We start from the raw sequence: 15,965 nt of genomic DNA on the forward strand, positions 1-15,965 counted from the left end.
GTTTCATTTGCTGTGCATATCCAAGTGTGTCAGGTCATTTTAGCCAGTTCCTAGTTGGCAGAGTAGCAGGTGCTTTAGATGCCTAGATCTCCCCAACACTCACCATTTTGGTACCTGCCAATGGTGTTGTGTTGCACTCTCAGTGATTCTCCCCTCAAGAGCTTTCTGTGGGCCTGTGCACATGGAAGCCAGAGTGCAGAGGAGTTAACACCCCTGGAAAGAGCCTTCAGGCAACGACACACGGGAAGTGGAGAGGAAGTGCACCTGCTTCCTCATCCCGTATGGAGGAGGTTCCACACGACCTTCTGAAGGTAACCGCTGTGAGTTGGTCAGAGTCACCATCCATTAATGTACCCACATTAGCTTCTTTCTTCTCCCTGTCTCACATCTCTACTTCTTTACCAGTTCTTTCTGGGATCATCTTTCAAGCAAACCACAAATACTCAAATCCTACCTCAAAGTAAATTTCTGGGAGAACCCAGGCCATGACATACAGCTTAAACCACATGGTAACTTGATGTCAGGTGCTATTTCTTTTCATAAAAATGAAACAAAACAAACAGACAAACAGAAAATAGCTCCCATGCTTTACATCCCATCATGCTACCTGCCATGGCAATACCCAATGTGACCACTGGAAAGCACGTGATGAAGATAAGAGAATTGTCAGCCTGGAAGCCGCAGTGACAGTATGGAATTTCCCTTTTCCCAGCTGCCCTGGAATTTGACTAGATTATTATGTGGATAAGAAATAAACTTCTATATCCTTGAGCCAAAGTATAGTTTTGTTTTGTTTTCTTTCTTTCTTTCTTTCTTTCTTTCTTTCTTTCTTTCTTTCTTTCTTTCTTTCTTTCTTTCTTTCTTTTTCTTTCTTTCTTCCTTTTTTACCTTCACTGATATGTATATACAAACTTCAAAATTATTATTTTGAATGGAAAAGGTGGGAAACAAAAACTATGAAAAGGTTCACAGAGAAAATCAGATCATTAAGCTAAGCTTGATTTTGTTATACTAAACCCCTAATTTTCTTTACATCAAAGTTGCTCAAAAACAAAACAAACAAATATACACAAGTTCATCAAACTTAAACCTTGTCAGCACTCACTGTTTACCCCAAAGTTATGTAGAATCATTTTGCTGAGAGGAAAACTGCTAGCATACCATGTAGACTTTGTCCACTACACCAAGAGGAAATCTTTGTTCTCTCCCTCATTATTTTCTACTCAAATTACTTTCCTGCCAGGAAGATGGTTTTTCCAGCCATCTATAGATGTTGTCTCCAAATATTTCACTCCCTCATTTCTTCATGGGCTGCTCATACGACCACTGACAGATTCAAATCATAGCATGGAAGTTTTTCATTGTGTAAATAGATTAAAGACAGAATAAACAGAAATTCCAATTCCAGTAATTGTGAAGTAGTTTATATCTGATTAAACTTCATGAAGATAACAATGATAAACTGGGACAAACAAAACAAAGCAAAACAAAGAACAACCTTTCTGATGGCATTAGAGAACAATCAAATGTAGGCAGAAATTGGAATGGATTCACAGGAATTAAATTGGGGCTTCCAGAGTAGCTGAAATTTTAGGGAGAGAAAAATGTTTAGAAGGAGAGATCCACAGAAAGAGAAGTCCCAAATCTGCATATAAACTCCTCTTAACTCTTTCACTGACATCTGAATTATGTATATGGGGGGGACATGCCAAGACATCCATCAGAGAACAACAACTGGAAAGTTGCAAAACTTGAATAGAGATTTCAGCTGTGACCTACCAGAGAAGAGAATGAGCTCAGAGTTTGAGTCACACCAAGTTAGAGTGTTGGTAAACACCGTGGGCTTTCTGCTGATTTCTAAGAAGGGTCACGCCTTAAATGTAAAGACTATTTCCCAGGACTAAGAATTCATTCTGAGACTAAAAGAAAAACTGAAACAGACCCACCCTAACAAAGGATAAAATGAGACAACCATGAGTTCAGAATAATTAGCCAGTAATTAGATCACTCTTTAGAGCAAAAACCAGCTCTTCCAAGGAAGATGATAAAATCCAGAGTTTCCACAGCACCCACAATGTCTAGTACACAGTACAAAAATAATGGAAAGAACGGACATTGCAATGTGATCCATATCAGGAGAAAAATCAGTTAATAGACTAATATCATAAGTAACTCAAAGTTATCATTAACAAACAAGGAGATTAAAGCAGTAATTTTATATATAATCAAAAACACAAAGTAAAAGATGGTTATAATTAGTGAACAGAAGAGGAATACTAATAGAGAAATAAGAACTATAAAAAAGAACTGAAATTAAGTTCTAGAACTTTAAAATACAGCATTTGAAATGAAAAACTATGGATAGGCTTAATAGAACATTAGATACAATGAAAAAAAGTCACTGTGAACTTGAAAGAGAACAAAAGATTGGGAAAAAAATTGAGATTCTCAGAAACACGTGGGACAATATCAAATATTTTAATATGTGTAAATGGAGGCCCTGACGGAGAGAAAAAAAAAAAAAAGCCAGAAAAATATATGAAGAAGTAGTTGTTGACTTCCCAAAATTTGGTGAAACCATTAACTTATACATCCAAGAAACTCAGAGAACCTTCAGCAGGATAACTAGGATGAAAAACATAAGTAGGTCATCCTAGTTACACGGCTGGAAACCAATGATAAAGAAAATGTCTTCAAAGCAGTCAGAGAGAAATGAGATATTACATATAAGGGAACAGTGCTTCTACTTGTAAATGACTACTCTTTTGGAACAATGGAGATCAGGAAATGATGGAACTGTCTACCTAGAATTCTATATCCAGCAAACATATTCTTCAAACATAAAAGCAAAATAGAGACATTTCAGATAAATAAAATTTGAGATAATTCATTGTCAGCAGACCGGAATTTAAAGAAATGCTAAAGAATTTTTTTTCAGGCTGAAAAATAAGCTCTTTTCTCACAAGTTTCTAAGCTGATAAAATGAAAACCTAGTCTTCTGGTGGCCATCTTTGCCTGTTCGTGGATGAACACAACACAGAAAAAGCAAAGCAGAAAAATAAATATGTTTCTGATGTCATCATGTTAGCCATTTGGATGTAAGCTTGCCTGAAGCCATATACTCTGTTTTTCTAGTTATTCTAAAACAAACAAACAAACAAACAATCAACAACAAGATATAAACCCCTTTTGGTTTCTATCATTTTCAGTGAAAAAAGACCTAACACAAATGGCAAACCAATTATTTTCCGAATAACTCACAAAATTGGTTGAAATAAGATATGTTCATTAAATGAGCTTGTTTCTCATTTCTGACCCATTTTCTTCAACCATGAGAAATCCTTTCAAACTCATAAACCAGAAATGATATAGAGAGCGGCCTTCATCTCTTCACAAGTGATGGATATTGTTCATGAAAACATGGTGCTCTCCAATTGCCACGTGACATATCAGTAGGCCCCCAAGGGTGTGCTCTCAACCATCAGCAGTTCCCTCTTGGCTGCTCCTCTTAGAAGGATTCTTCACCTTTCCCCAGACTATTTCCGCAATGCCATAGCTGTGGCTTTATGTACAGAATATTAACCCCTTCTTCCCACATCATGGAAATACCAACTGTTTACATGTACAGAAACTAAAGCTGGATGGATTTCAAATAGATCCCTACTCACCTATCATTGATGTTTTGGGGAACTTGACATAATCAATAATTTGTATGTCAAAAAGGGAGATTGTCTCTGACTCTTTATAAATTGCCTCCCAAATAGTTGTCCTTATCATATCATTTTACTCTGTAATGAAAGAATGAGTTTTAAGGGATTCACAAAATTGGCTTGTCTATGTTTTAGGATCTTCCTCTATCTACTGTCACAGATACAGACACCAAGTTCGATGCCAATGGATTAATAAGTGTACTCCAAAGTAGATGTGATATATTGATCAGCATTCGCTCTGCACTCAATTCAAGAAGCTGTCTTGGGAGGTTTTGTAAGGAATGGCAAAATGGCTACAGTGCTATTTGTCTATTCATGCAACATGGCAAATTCTCAATAGATATCCAATGGATTGAATTGAATATATAATGGTACAGACTTGTGCACAGAATATAATGCATGTGAGGAAATTACTTTCCATAGCTCAGGAAACTGCAAAAAGAGAACATTATTGTCTTGCCTTGGAGAGCAAAAGAAGGGCTTCGTGGGAGGCAACATTAGGCTGGACTGAGAAGTGAGGAGGCAGACGGAGCTGGGACAAGGGTGAGAAAACTGAGGACCTAGGGAAGAAAATGAAGGAAGCGCTTGTTCTCACTTATAGGACCCTGACAGTGAGCAGTTTGCAGGTGTGTCATAGATGCATCACTTGCTTTGGCCTTGTCCTGACCTTGAGTGTGGGGCACTTCAGGTAAAGGATTGAGAAGGCTTTTTAAGCATGCGGAACAATGTATGCCAAGGACCAGAGACATGGAAGCAGGTGTAGGGAGAGAAGGAGGAAGAAGAAAGTTCTTTTAATCACAGCAAAGAATGCAAGGGCGGGAGGGGAGAGGGCAGAGAGGATTAGAGAGGTGGCTACAGTCAAACTGGAAAGGGTCTTATATGCTGTTTTGAGGATCTTTGACTGTTTATCATAGACAAAGAGGGAACAAACAGTCTTTAGGTTTGTTTTTAAAGGATCACTATGATAAAAAGGTGTAGAAAAATGGCTTGGATGAGAAAGACTAAAGCTAGAATGAATCTGGTAGGAAGCGACAGTAATAGTTCATGGAAGAGAGGGTGCATGTCTTGGAGGGTCAATGAGTGGACGTCTGGACTTGGTCACTGAGTGTGTCTGATGACGGAAGGCCGCATGAAGCTCAGTGTTCTCTAGGCGGGCAAGTGGGCAATTCTACCAACTAAGAAAGAGCTGATTAAGGGAGCAAGCTGGTGATTTTGAGTTTGGGGCCTGCTTTAAAACATTTAAATAAGTTAGCTTGTGTCTTAGTCAGGGTGGGCTGCTGTAACAAAAGGGCCATAGATTAGGCGGCCTTGACCACAGATATTTATTTCTCACGGTTACGGAGCCTGGGAAGTCCAAGATCAAGGTGCTGCAGATTCACTGCCCAGTGAAGGCTGTCTTCCTGGCTTGCAGAAAGTCGCCTTCTTGCTGTGTCCTCATATGACTTTTTGTTTCCTTGGTGCATGCACACGGGGTTGGGGGTGAGGGAGAAAAAGAGAGCAAGTTCTCTGGTCTCTTCATGTAAGAATAGTAATCCCCTCATGGGGCTCCACCCTGATGACTTCATAATTACCTTCCAAAGAGCCCCCTCCACATACCATCACAATGGGATATAGGGTTTCAATATATTTGATTTAAGACAACAGAAATATTTAGTCCATATAAGCCCGGAGAACTGTTTGATTTAGTTGGCAAGAAAACTGGGCTGAGTTCTTAGGCACTCTATAAACACAGCCAAAAGAGCTGTCTTTAATCTATTTTTTCACATTTTTGCAGCTGGCCACTAGGACTTGATGGGCAAATGTGATCTCACCAATGACTTGAACCACTTTGGCTCAGGAAACAGTAAAAAAAAAAAAAAAAAAAAAAAAAGCAATTCCCAGTTTTACCAGGAAAAAAATAAGCAAGCTTGTCCCTGGAAGCCCGGCACTGACCCGTGGCCCCAGCTGACAATCTCTTGGCTTTGGAAATTCATGTAAAATGTCTCCAGGGTCTTACCATTTTTCATAACCTTTATTTTAAAATCAGCTGCTTGTTTCAGATCCCTAGGCTTCTGCTGAAGTAAAGTTGGTATATCGTAGAACAGAAGCACATACACCATGCACACTACACTCCCATATGCGTCAAATGTCAAATTCCTCTGCAGCGTATTTTCAGAATTAACCTTTTGTCTCCTCCTCTCACAGCACCCCCACAAGAAATGCCCATATTATTATTTTTTATATCTTTCGTATCTCCAGATTTAGATGAAGGCATAGCATGGTTCAAAGTCAATAGTCATAGATTACCTAGGTTTTTTTTCATTCTGTCTCTTGTTGGCAGAAAACACACACACACACACACACACACACACACACACACACACTTCATTCCCAATTGTGAACATAACAAGAGAATGTTTTACCTTCTGTAGCACCTCCCCAGGGAATTTTTCCAGCGCTCCCAGCCTGGGCAGTCTGTGCTCACAGACCTTGTACACACTGCAGTTCTTAGCACATTCTACCATGATCGTCAATTTCCTCCCTCGGCTTCCCCTGAGAATGGGATCTTTGTTAGTGCGTAGACCCAAACCATTTCCACTCAGGGTCCAGGACAGCAGGAGGCACACGAGTGTTTCCTAGATGTCTGCTGACTCAGTGAATGGATCATGGGTAAGCAGGCACTCTTGGGAGTGAATGCAATGCCCTGAAGGCATTGGGATTTCTCTTCCCTGCTATTTGTAACAGCAAAGGCCTGGCCCTGCCCAGTCCTTATCACCCCGCATGTTGACAGGCTTACAGGACAGCAGGTGGGCATGATGAGTGCCCTGTGAGGCCCACCCAGAACCCAGGAGACGGGTTTACCAATTATGTAACCCCCAGCTCAGACTTAGCCAGCCATGGCTCACCTACAAGGGCCTTCCCTCTCTTCCTCCCAGTGCACACCCAGGAGGCCCTCCACATCCTGGGAGCTGGGCCAGGAGGAAGGCATTCTCTCTCCATACCTGTCATATTATTTACTCTGTAGCCGGTAAATTCCAGAATTGCAAATTCCAATTCAGAGACAGCCAGGAAAATGATTACAAAAGGACATGCTGCTGTTCTGGTTTAGAAAAGACATGTTCTCTTCTGATGCATTTGAATATGCTGTTTGTTTCCTTGGGTTGACCTCTACTGTTCTAGGTGACAAATCAACTTTGTACGGCATTCATCTGCTCATGCATTCAGTCAACAAACATGGCCAAGTACCTCCCATGAACCAGATCTGCCTCTCACCTCACTCCTTCTGATGAAGCCTTCCCAGACATCCTGAGTTTGAGTTAATGATTTGGCCAAAGCATGTTTCACATTTATTTTAATAATTATGTATTTGCTGCTTTCACTCCCCTTCTCCATAGTGAGATGCCTGAGGAACAAATGAGCCTCATAAATGTCTAGATTTCCAGCACCCAGCATGTTGACTGGTGCACAGTAGGAGCACAGCAAGTGAGAAAGTATTATTCAGAACCCCACATTAGCTATGAAACCCACTCTTCAAAACTCAGGATTTTGGGCGCTGGAGGGCTCAGTTGTTGCAAGCGCTCAACAACAAGGTTGCCGGTTCAATTCCCGCGTGGAATGGTGGGCTGTGCCCCCTGCAACTAAAGATTGAAAACAGCGACTGGACTTGGGGCTGAGCTGCACCCTCCACAGCTGGATTGAAGGGCAATACTTGGAGCTGATGGGCCCTGGAGAAACACACTGTTCCCCAATAAAATTAAAAAAAAAAAGTATTAAAACAAAACAAAACTGGAGATTTTTCAGGGGTAAATTCTATATATTTTTTTCTGCAGGTTTTGGATAAGCACATGGATTTCCTGTTGTTCCTTTTGACAGCAACATGTGTCATCTTTATGAATAGCTCTCTGCTGTGCACCTACGTTAAAGGTGGACCTCACGGCATAGTCTGAATTATCAGAGAATAACTTTGGGCCTACAAGTGTTGGGTCCTACAAGGCAAATAAACTGACAAACAAATAACAAAAAAAAACACCCCACTCCCTGAGAATACTTAGGGGTCAAATCTCAAATCCACAGGAAGTTCAAGGCCCTAAGGACAAGCCAAGAGTTCAAAATCTGTGATCATTTCACAGCCAAGTGTTACACTGGAATATCTGGTGTCCCGAGTTTAGGAAATGGACCCCCCCAAATGCCCGAAGCGATACATTAGTAATTGGCCTCTGTGATGTAGCATGCCGAAGAAGGCCCAGCATAGGCCAGCAACACTCCACCCCCCCAACAATGGGACAGTGTGGAGTAGCACTATGATTTCTAAGGTTATCTTGCAAAATTAGGTATGTGCTCACTTGCAAAATAACCCATCAAATCTCTTATGAAATGGCAATGCTTTGTTGGTCCTGTAGGTCAAATTTCGAGGTTCCCCAAAGACATGAGGAGAGGAGATGAGGGGGAGAGAAGGGAAGAGAAAGAGAGAAAGGGAGAGAAGGGGGGGTGGAGAGAGAGGAGGAGGCAAGAGAGAGGAGAGGAAAGCCTTGAGGGAGATACAGCTGATGTGATGCTAGAGTTGCTGCTGAGGGTGAGGGGCAAGCAGAGCAGTAGTCGGGCTTCTTCCAATCACTGCCTTCCATTTCCCACCAACTCCTGCACTGGCTAAACCCAGATGAAGTTTAGGAAATGCAGTCTGCAGTCCAGATGCAGCGAGACAGTGCAGACAGGGGGAGTGGGGAAGGTTCTGGAGTCCCAGGATCCAGCGTGGACATGGCTGCTCTGGGGCCTGCACAGCTATATCAGACCACAGGCTGGACCTGCAAAGAGCAAGACTGGGGTATTATTTTTCAAGGAGCCACTGCCTGAAACAATTGTTCTTGAAGGTACTTATTCACCTCTATCAGAGTAATGGAGAAGTGACTACAACACCTTGCCGTTCCTCTTTACCTGCATGGACAAATGAGTGTTCAGCCCAGAAGTTTTGCTCGCCCATCTCTGAGAAGCAGCCGGGGCTCGTCTGGGACTTCAGAGGCTGCTGAAGAGCTAAAGCATCCATGACCCCATGAGAGGGAACTGCTGAGCTGGGACCAGCACACACTCTCCCTTGCTGGGCTCATCAGAGCTCCAGTTGGACAGAATATATTAACACCTCAGAGAACCCTTTTCCTGTGCGATGACACTCGGAAAATACCTTATATTTTCCCCAGGGTGTGTGTTAGCTCATGTAAGGCCCGAGGGTGGGGGGAGGTCTTTCAGTTCAGTTAAAATAAAAGGAGGACACTGTCCAGCACTCACCCAGCTCCCCAGAACTGCCCTCAGCTCAGGACCCGCCCCCACCTGGATGCTGCCATAGGTGTAAAGGTCTGAGACTCAAGCTTTTTGGAACCAGAGGAGAGTCAGCCATGCAACTTGCTTGATTTAGGAGACCTTGTGTAAATCTTCGTTCTGCCAATTAATTTTTTTAAATGACTTTGAGGGAGATGATGAAAACCTCCTTGAGTCTCAGGGTTCTTATCTGCAAAATGCCATTCCTTGCATCATTGGGAAGATTAAATGACGGGATGCCACAAATGCGTGAATGCTAAATAAAGGCACAGATGTACTTTGCTTAACTTTCCAAGAACGAGATTGTGCTGGGTGCTCTTGACTTGACGCAAAATGATGATGACAGTGACTTGTACAGTGATTTTGGTGGGAGCAAAGGAAATACTCTCTACAGTTTAATTTTATAAACTGAGGCATCTGAGCATGGGGACAGGGGAGGACACTGCTCCTGGGAGGTGTGGGAGCTGCAGATCCTCCCGGCCTCTCTGCTTCTCTTTTCAGGAGAGCATCACCTTGCTCACACTGGCCTGGGCGTGCACATTTTGTTGGTCCATTACCAGGTGACTGCAAGGATATTCTACTGCGCAGGAGGGAGGCGGATTGGCAGGTGCACCCTCCAACCGGGTCTGTTCTGCTCCTGGCCACCTCCCTGGCTGGTCTGCTCCCTCTGCTGTCCCGACAGCACAGTCCTCTGTCTACCAGTTTCCATGGCAGCAGCTATGAGAGTGACAGGCTAGGCCACAGGGACGTGACAGTCGCATGATTAATATGTCAGGGTCTGCCCATCTGTCTTGCACCTTGGATCCTGCTCTCAACCACTTACTCCTGGGCACTGGGTTTGCAGGCAGAAGACTAAAGATGTGCTCCTACCTTCTTTGGTGTCCATTCCCCGTTGCCTCTTTATTTTCCCCTTAAGTCCTCCCTCATGTAGCTGCTCCATTTGGAAGATGTCCATTATGTCCATTTCGCTTCCCCCCACCCTGACCCAAGCCATGATCTTCTCTCCACGGGGCCATTGCAATGGCCTACCTACTGGTCCATATGTATGTCTTCTAGCCTCCATCATCCTTCTCCAGGCTGCAGCCAGGGAGAGCTTTTACAAACACAAATCAGATTGTGTCACTTCTTTCTTGAAGGTTTTTAATAACCTCCCATTGCTTGGAGAACCAATGGCAACATTCCTTAATATGGCCTCCACGTCCCTGCACAGTCTGGCAGGTCCTTATTTCTTTATTCCCATCATACACAGGCAGCCACATCAGCCTTCTCTCTGTTAGTCAGATGCACTTAGTTCTCACTGCCCCAGGAGTCTTTGCATGTCCTCTCTGCCTGGAAGGCTCTTTAAAGCCTCCCCAGCCTCTTTTCTTCATGAAAATGCCAACTCATCTAGTCTCAGCTTAACTGTTTCTTCCCCAGGAGGCCATTCCCTCCAGAATGAGCTCACTACCTCTACCAGCCTCTCCAAGACCAGATGGTATCCCCTGTTTTACATCCACACAACCTGTTGTTCTTTTCCTTCACATTACTTTGTCGTGGTTTAATCACATGGGATCTTTGATAACTAGGTATGTAACTTCATGAACGCAGGGATTGATTCTGTCCTGTTCTCCACTATATCTCCAAACTCTGCAAAGGGATTGACATATGGTAGGCCCTTACTTAGTATTTACTGAGTGAGTGAATGAATGAATGATGTTTAGCAAGAACAACTATCCTCTCTGGGTCTCAGTTATACATTCTGTGAAATGGACATTGTACTGCAATCATCCTCGTCCTCTTAGAGGTGTTGCTATGTGTAAACCTGAAATTCCACACTAAACCAAATGGTCTGAGTTATAAACTGTCAGAAAAGGAAAAGAAAAAAAAAAAAAAAGAATCTACAAGAGAAAATGCACAGACTTAGAGAAACCATGCTGGAAATTCTAGAGTCTCAATTTCAACCCCAGTTCCTGCATGTGAATTCAGGGTGACCTTAAGTATGGCAAAGCATGCTGAACACTTCTCTTCTTAACTGGATCTCCTCAGTGAGCCTCTTGCCCTCACCACCAGAGAGAAGAGGACCACAAGCTCAGAAATGTATCAAAGATACATTCGTAGCATCTCTGATCAGACACTGAACATTACAGGTGATTCTCATTATTGGAGGTATAGGCTACAAAGTCACAGCAAGCACTGAATTAGCGAGAACTGAGTCACTGCTTCCAGGGTAGAGTTAGGTTTCTGCAGAGTTAGGTTCCTTCCAGCCTCTGGTCACATGTTCATCAACTAATCAATGCATAACCTGTCTTATGTGTGTTTATGTTTAAAGACCCCTTAGTTGATATATATTGTTGATTCATCAGCATAGAACAGCATTATAACTCATGTTTGAACCAAGCTTATTGAACAAATCACAGCCTCCTTGCACTGAGGAAAACTAGACAGCATGTCAGCACTTGTGCTTGGGGCCATTTTAAATAGCAAAATCACCAACATTAAAGCACACACACACACACACACACACACACACACGAACGTGGTACTAAATAGACCCTGAAAAGGACACTTATTCAAGGCATCAGAGCTGAAACAAGAAAGCAGGGTGTCTTCTTGTTTGATCTCAGCTGGAAACATGTATGATGGGCAATTCAAATTTTTCACTACTCTGCATAGCCTGTGAATAGCCACAGAAGTACAATGGCTATTCATTTGGGAATTACAAATAAATGTTAGTAAGTGAGTGGGTGACTTTGCAAACACAGAATCTGCAAACAATAAGGACCTACTCACTGTATCTCCTGGTACTTGGCAGCAACCCCCTTCTCTGCTCTCCCTGCACTGCCACTTCTAGGAGCCTGAGAACTGCAATGTGCAGGACTCTTCCTTAGATTCTGTCGATGACAGGGCCTCACATTAGATGCAGAAGGTGGGAGAGAAGCAGGAACAATTATGATCCGTGGACATGGGGAGGCAGGTGCCTGGGTTTCAGCCGAAGGCTGTGCAATGCTGTGATGCTTTCAAGCATTCTCCTGAGAATCACCTACTTTGGGTGGAAGTTTCTAGTGACTCCTGCAATTGCCAGATTTCCTGGGATCATTGACGTTTGCACCCCAACTTTGCCAAAATGTCTATGGAGCACCTGTGATGTTGTGATTTATAATAAGAAACCTATATTTGGTCTTCCTCCCTGTTTCTGGCACAGAGCTCCTAAAACCCTTGTAAATTTCTGTGATCACAGCACTAGCACATTTTTGTTTTAATGATATGACACTGGGTGGGCTCCTGATTGGCTCCTCAATGGGGGCTGGTCACCAGAAAGACAAAGCCATGATTAGAAGCTTGGTGTTTTCAGCCCCACCCCCATTCTCCAGAGATGGGAAAGGGGCTAGAAATTGAGTTAATAACCGATTATGCTATGTGATGAAGCCTCCACAAAAATCTCAATAGTATGGGGTTCAGAGAGCTTCTAGGTCGCTGAATACATCCACCAGGAGGGTGACACACTCACCTCCACAGGGACAGAAGCTCCTGCACTCAGGACTCTCCCACACCTCGCCCTATGCACCTCTTTATCTGCCTGTTTATCTGCATCCTTTATCCTTTAATAAAGTCGTAAATATAGGTAACTGTTTCCATGAGTTCTGTGAGCCACTCTAGAAAATTAATCAAACTCAAGGAGTAGGTAGTAGGAGCCTGTGCTTTGTAGCCCAATAGTCAGAAGCCCAGGTGACAACCAGGACTGGCAACTGACCTCTGAAGTGGGGGGCAGGGGGCTAGTGTTGTGGACTGGACCCTTCACCTGTGGGATCTGATGCTAGCTCCACGTAGATAGTGTCAGAATTGAAGTAAATCGTAGGGCACCCAGCTGGAGTCTCAAAGAATCATTTGGTGGTGGTGGTGGGGGGGTCCCACATATCTGGTGTCAAAAGTATTGTCAGAGTGGTAGTATATGAGGGTTATGAAGAGACACAGGAGGAAAGCAAGGTTTTCCTATTCAGCACGTAATTTCCTGCATCGAATCCCTTCCTGACAACAACATTTAGAGTGGTTTCTGAGTCTCTGCCTAAAATCACAACAGCAAACCTGTATCTAACCATATCACTTAGATAGATTGAAACTCACTGATTTATTTCAAAATAATTCATTTGGGAACAAATGTTCCTACTGATTATCTAACGAGCAAATTGCCCTCTCAGCATCCCAATTTATATCACCTCTACGGTCATGTTCTGAAATGTATGTCAAATGATTTGTGTTATTACATATTCAGAAAGAACTATTCAGATAGGGTGCTTATTAAGTTCCAGGCATGATGCTAAGTACTGTAGAAAAATTATCTGATTTGATCCTTAACACAACCCGGTGGGGAAGGCAATATTAGCTTTTACAAAATGAGTCTCATAGAAGTTTAATTCCTTGACCGGGGTCATGAAAATGTTGGAACAGCAATTCAATGCAGTTTCTCACAATGACCCCGCAGCTGCTTCCTACAGCTAAATCCTTCCAGATGATCCCATGTTCCCTCATTCCCTCCCACTACCTCAATCTTCCATTAGCCTTTAACAATTTGGGAGGAGAAAGTTGAGGTCAGGTTTTGATCCTAGAAAAGAATAGTTTGTGTTTTTTACATTTTATTTGAAGCTAATAAGTAATGACAGAGGACCCATTTTCTCAATCACTGATGCAATTATGAAATCAACGTGTACTAGAGATGACAGCCTGGCTTGTACATCCCACCTCAATTAGTCAGAAAACGATTGCCCCCTTCTCAAACTTGCAGAGTGCAGGTGGGAATGGAGAACACCTCCTCTGGGTAAACCTTTATGAAGTGCCCAATTTGAAACGCCTCTCTGCCTACGCTCAAGTATCTCCAGGCTCTGTGTCACACCACCATGCAGCTCTTAGATTATTCACCGCTTCCTTTGTGCTCTGACAGTCCCACAATATTAGGGGCTGAATGCTACATATTCGTTTAACAAACATTTGTGAGTAACTTCTATAGGACATGCATGGTGCTTGTAACTAGATGTGCTCTTGAAGGTGGGAAAGAGACCTTTTATGTGACCATCTCATTTACGCCATCTGATTGCCCCTTTTTGGGGCTCTGAGAATCTTTTATGGGAAAGATGGTGAATGATGCTTTGACCTCTTTCTCTCTTATAATACATGAGAAGTTTATTGTTAGGGACTGAATGTTTCTGATCGTCCAAAATTTATGTGCTGAAGTCCTAACCCATCCCTATGGCTGTAGGTGGAGATGGGGCCTCCAAGGAAGTAATTAATGTTAAATGAGTAACTAAGGTTAAGCCCTGATCTGATTGAATTAGTATCCTCTTCCCTAGCAGGGAAGGAGCACAGAGGATACTTTTTACTCTTCTCCCAGGGCAACACGAACCTTGGGTTTCCTGGGAATGGAGCAATGAGAACTTTATTAAAACAGTCAACTCAGAGTCCCTAAGGAACTCATACAGGAGAAAGCAACTAGGCTGGCTGAGATAGGAAAATGCCTAGGTAAACTTTATTAACTTCTCAGCTTAGTGGGTAAGTTCGGCTAAACAGGAAGGCAGGGGAGTGTGTCCCGCCTCCTCCCAGTACCCAGCATGCCTGTACCTTCAGCTCTGCCCAGGCGACATCTGGACGTTCTATAGGACATGCTGGTCTGACTGTCCCCAGTCATCTTTACCTACCGACTCACCTGACCAACAACAGCAAGGCCTATGACCAAAATGTCTTTTCTAGAAAGACAAATACAATATGATGTCAATGATGTGTGGAATCTAAAGAACAGAATACATGAGCAAAGTAAACAGAAACAGACTCAGAGACACAGGAAAAAAATATGGTTGTTAGATGGGAGGGTGGTGGGGGTGGGGATGGGGGAGAAGGTGAGGGATTAGAAAATACAAATTGGTAGTCACAACATAGTCATGGGGATAGGAAATACAGTATGGGGAACATAATCAATAATATTGTAAAGACCATGGAAGGTGCCAGATGGGCACTGGACTTATCAGGGGAATCACGTCATAAACTGTATAGATGCCTGACCACTGCTATACACCTGAAGCTGAAGTAGAATAATATTGAATGTAAACTACAATTATATATATATATATATATATATATATATATATATATATATATGCCAAAAAATGTATACAAGTGGTCAGTGTTGCTCAAGAAGCAGTTTGCCGTAATCAGAAGTGTCTGGACGCTGATGATAAAAACTTTGAGCATCTCTTATAATTGCAGAAGTCAAACATGACTTGTATTCATCTTTTGTTATCAATATATATTATTACAATTTGAATACAGTTTTCCTTTCTTAAAATGTGTGTACTTTTTCTGACACTCTGTAGATAGTCATGGGAAAAGGAGTACAGCATACTCAAGGGTATGTATAGTCAAGGGTATTGTAACAGCTATACATGATCTCAGATGGGTAGTAGACTGGTGGGGTTATCACTTTGTGAGGGGTGTAAGTGTCTAACTGTGACATTGCTTTGTATACCTAAAATTATTTTTTAAAATCTCTTCTAAATGCTCTCTGCTACCCTCTATGTCACATGTCTTTTCTTAAGCTTACTTTGTCTTGTTGCCAGTTATTGCTAAATAGTCATTCATTGAGTGAACATTACTGCTTCCCTATAATATGACATGGAGAATGGTAACCCCAAGACAGATGACCTTTTTTATTAAACCCCTAAAACTTTGCTTTTTTAGTATTCTCATCATATTCACAAAACTTGGAGTCATAGTGTCAATATCAAATTTGTTGGCATTTCTATGGGTGGATGGGAGTGGGTGGGTTTCTGATTAATTTACTTAGTTGAATCTTACCCTGCCTAAAATATCTGGAGTAGTTTCTGATTTCCCAACCAAAACCAACAAACAGAAAACTAAATTTACAGATTTATTTCAAATTAGTAAATTTGGGGTCAAAAATTCCCATTGACTTTTCATTGTCAACCCTTGTCCCTTTGTGTG

This window comes from Rhinolophus sinicus, linkage group LG03, assembly GCF_036562045.2.
Source record: "Rhinolophus sinicus isolate RSC01 linkage group LG03, ASM3656204v1, whole genome shotgun sequence".
NCBI lineage: Eukaryota > Metazoa > Chordata > Mammalia > Chiroptera > Rhinolophidae > Rhinolophus > Rhinolophus sinicus.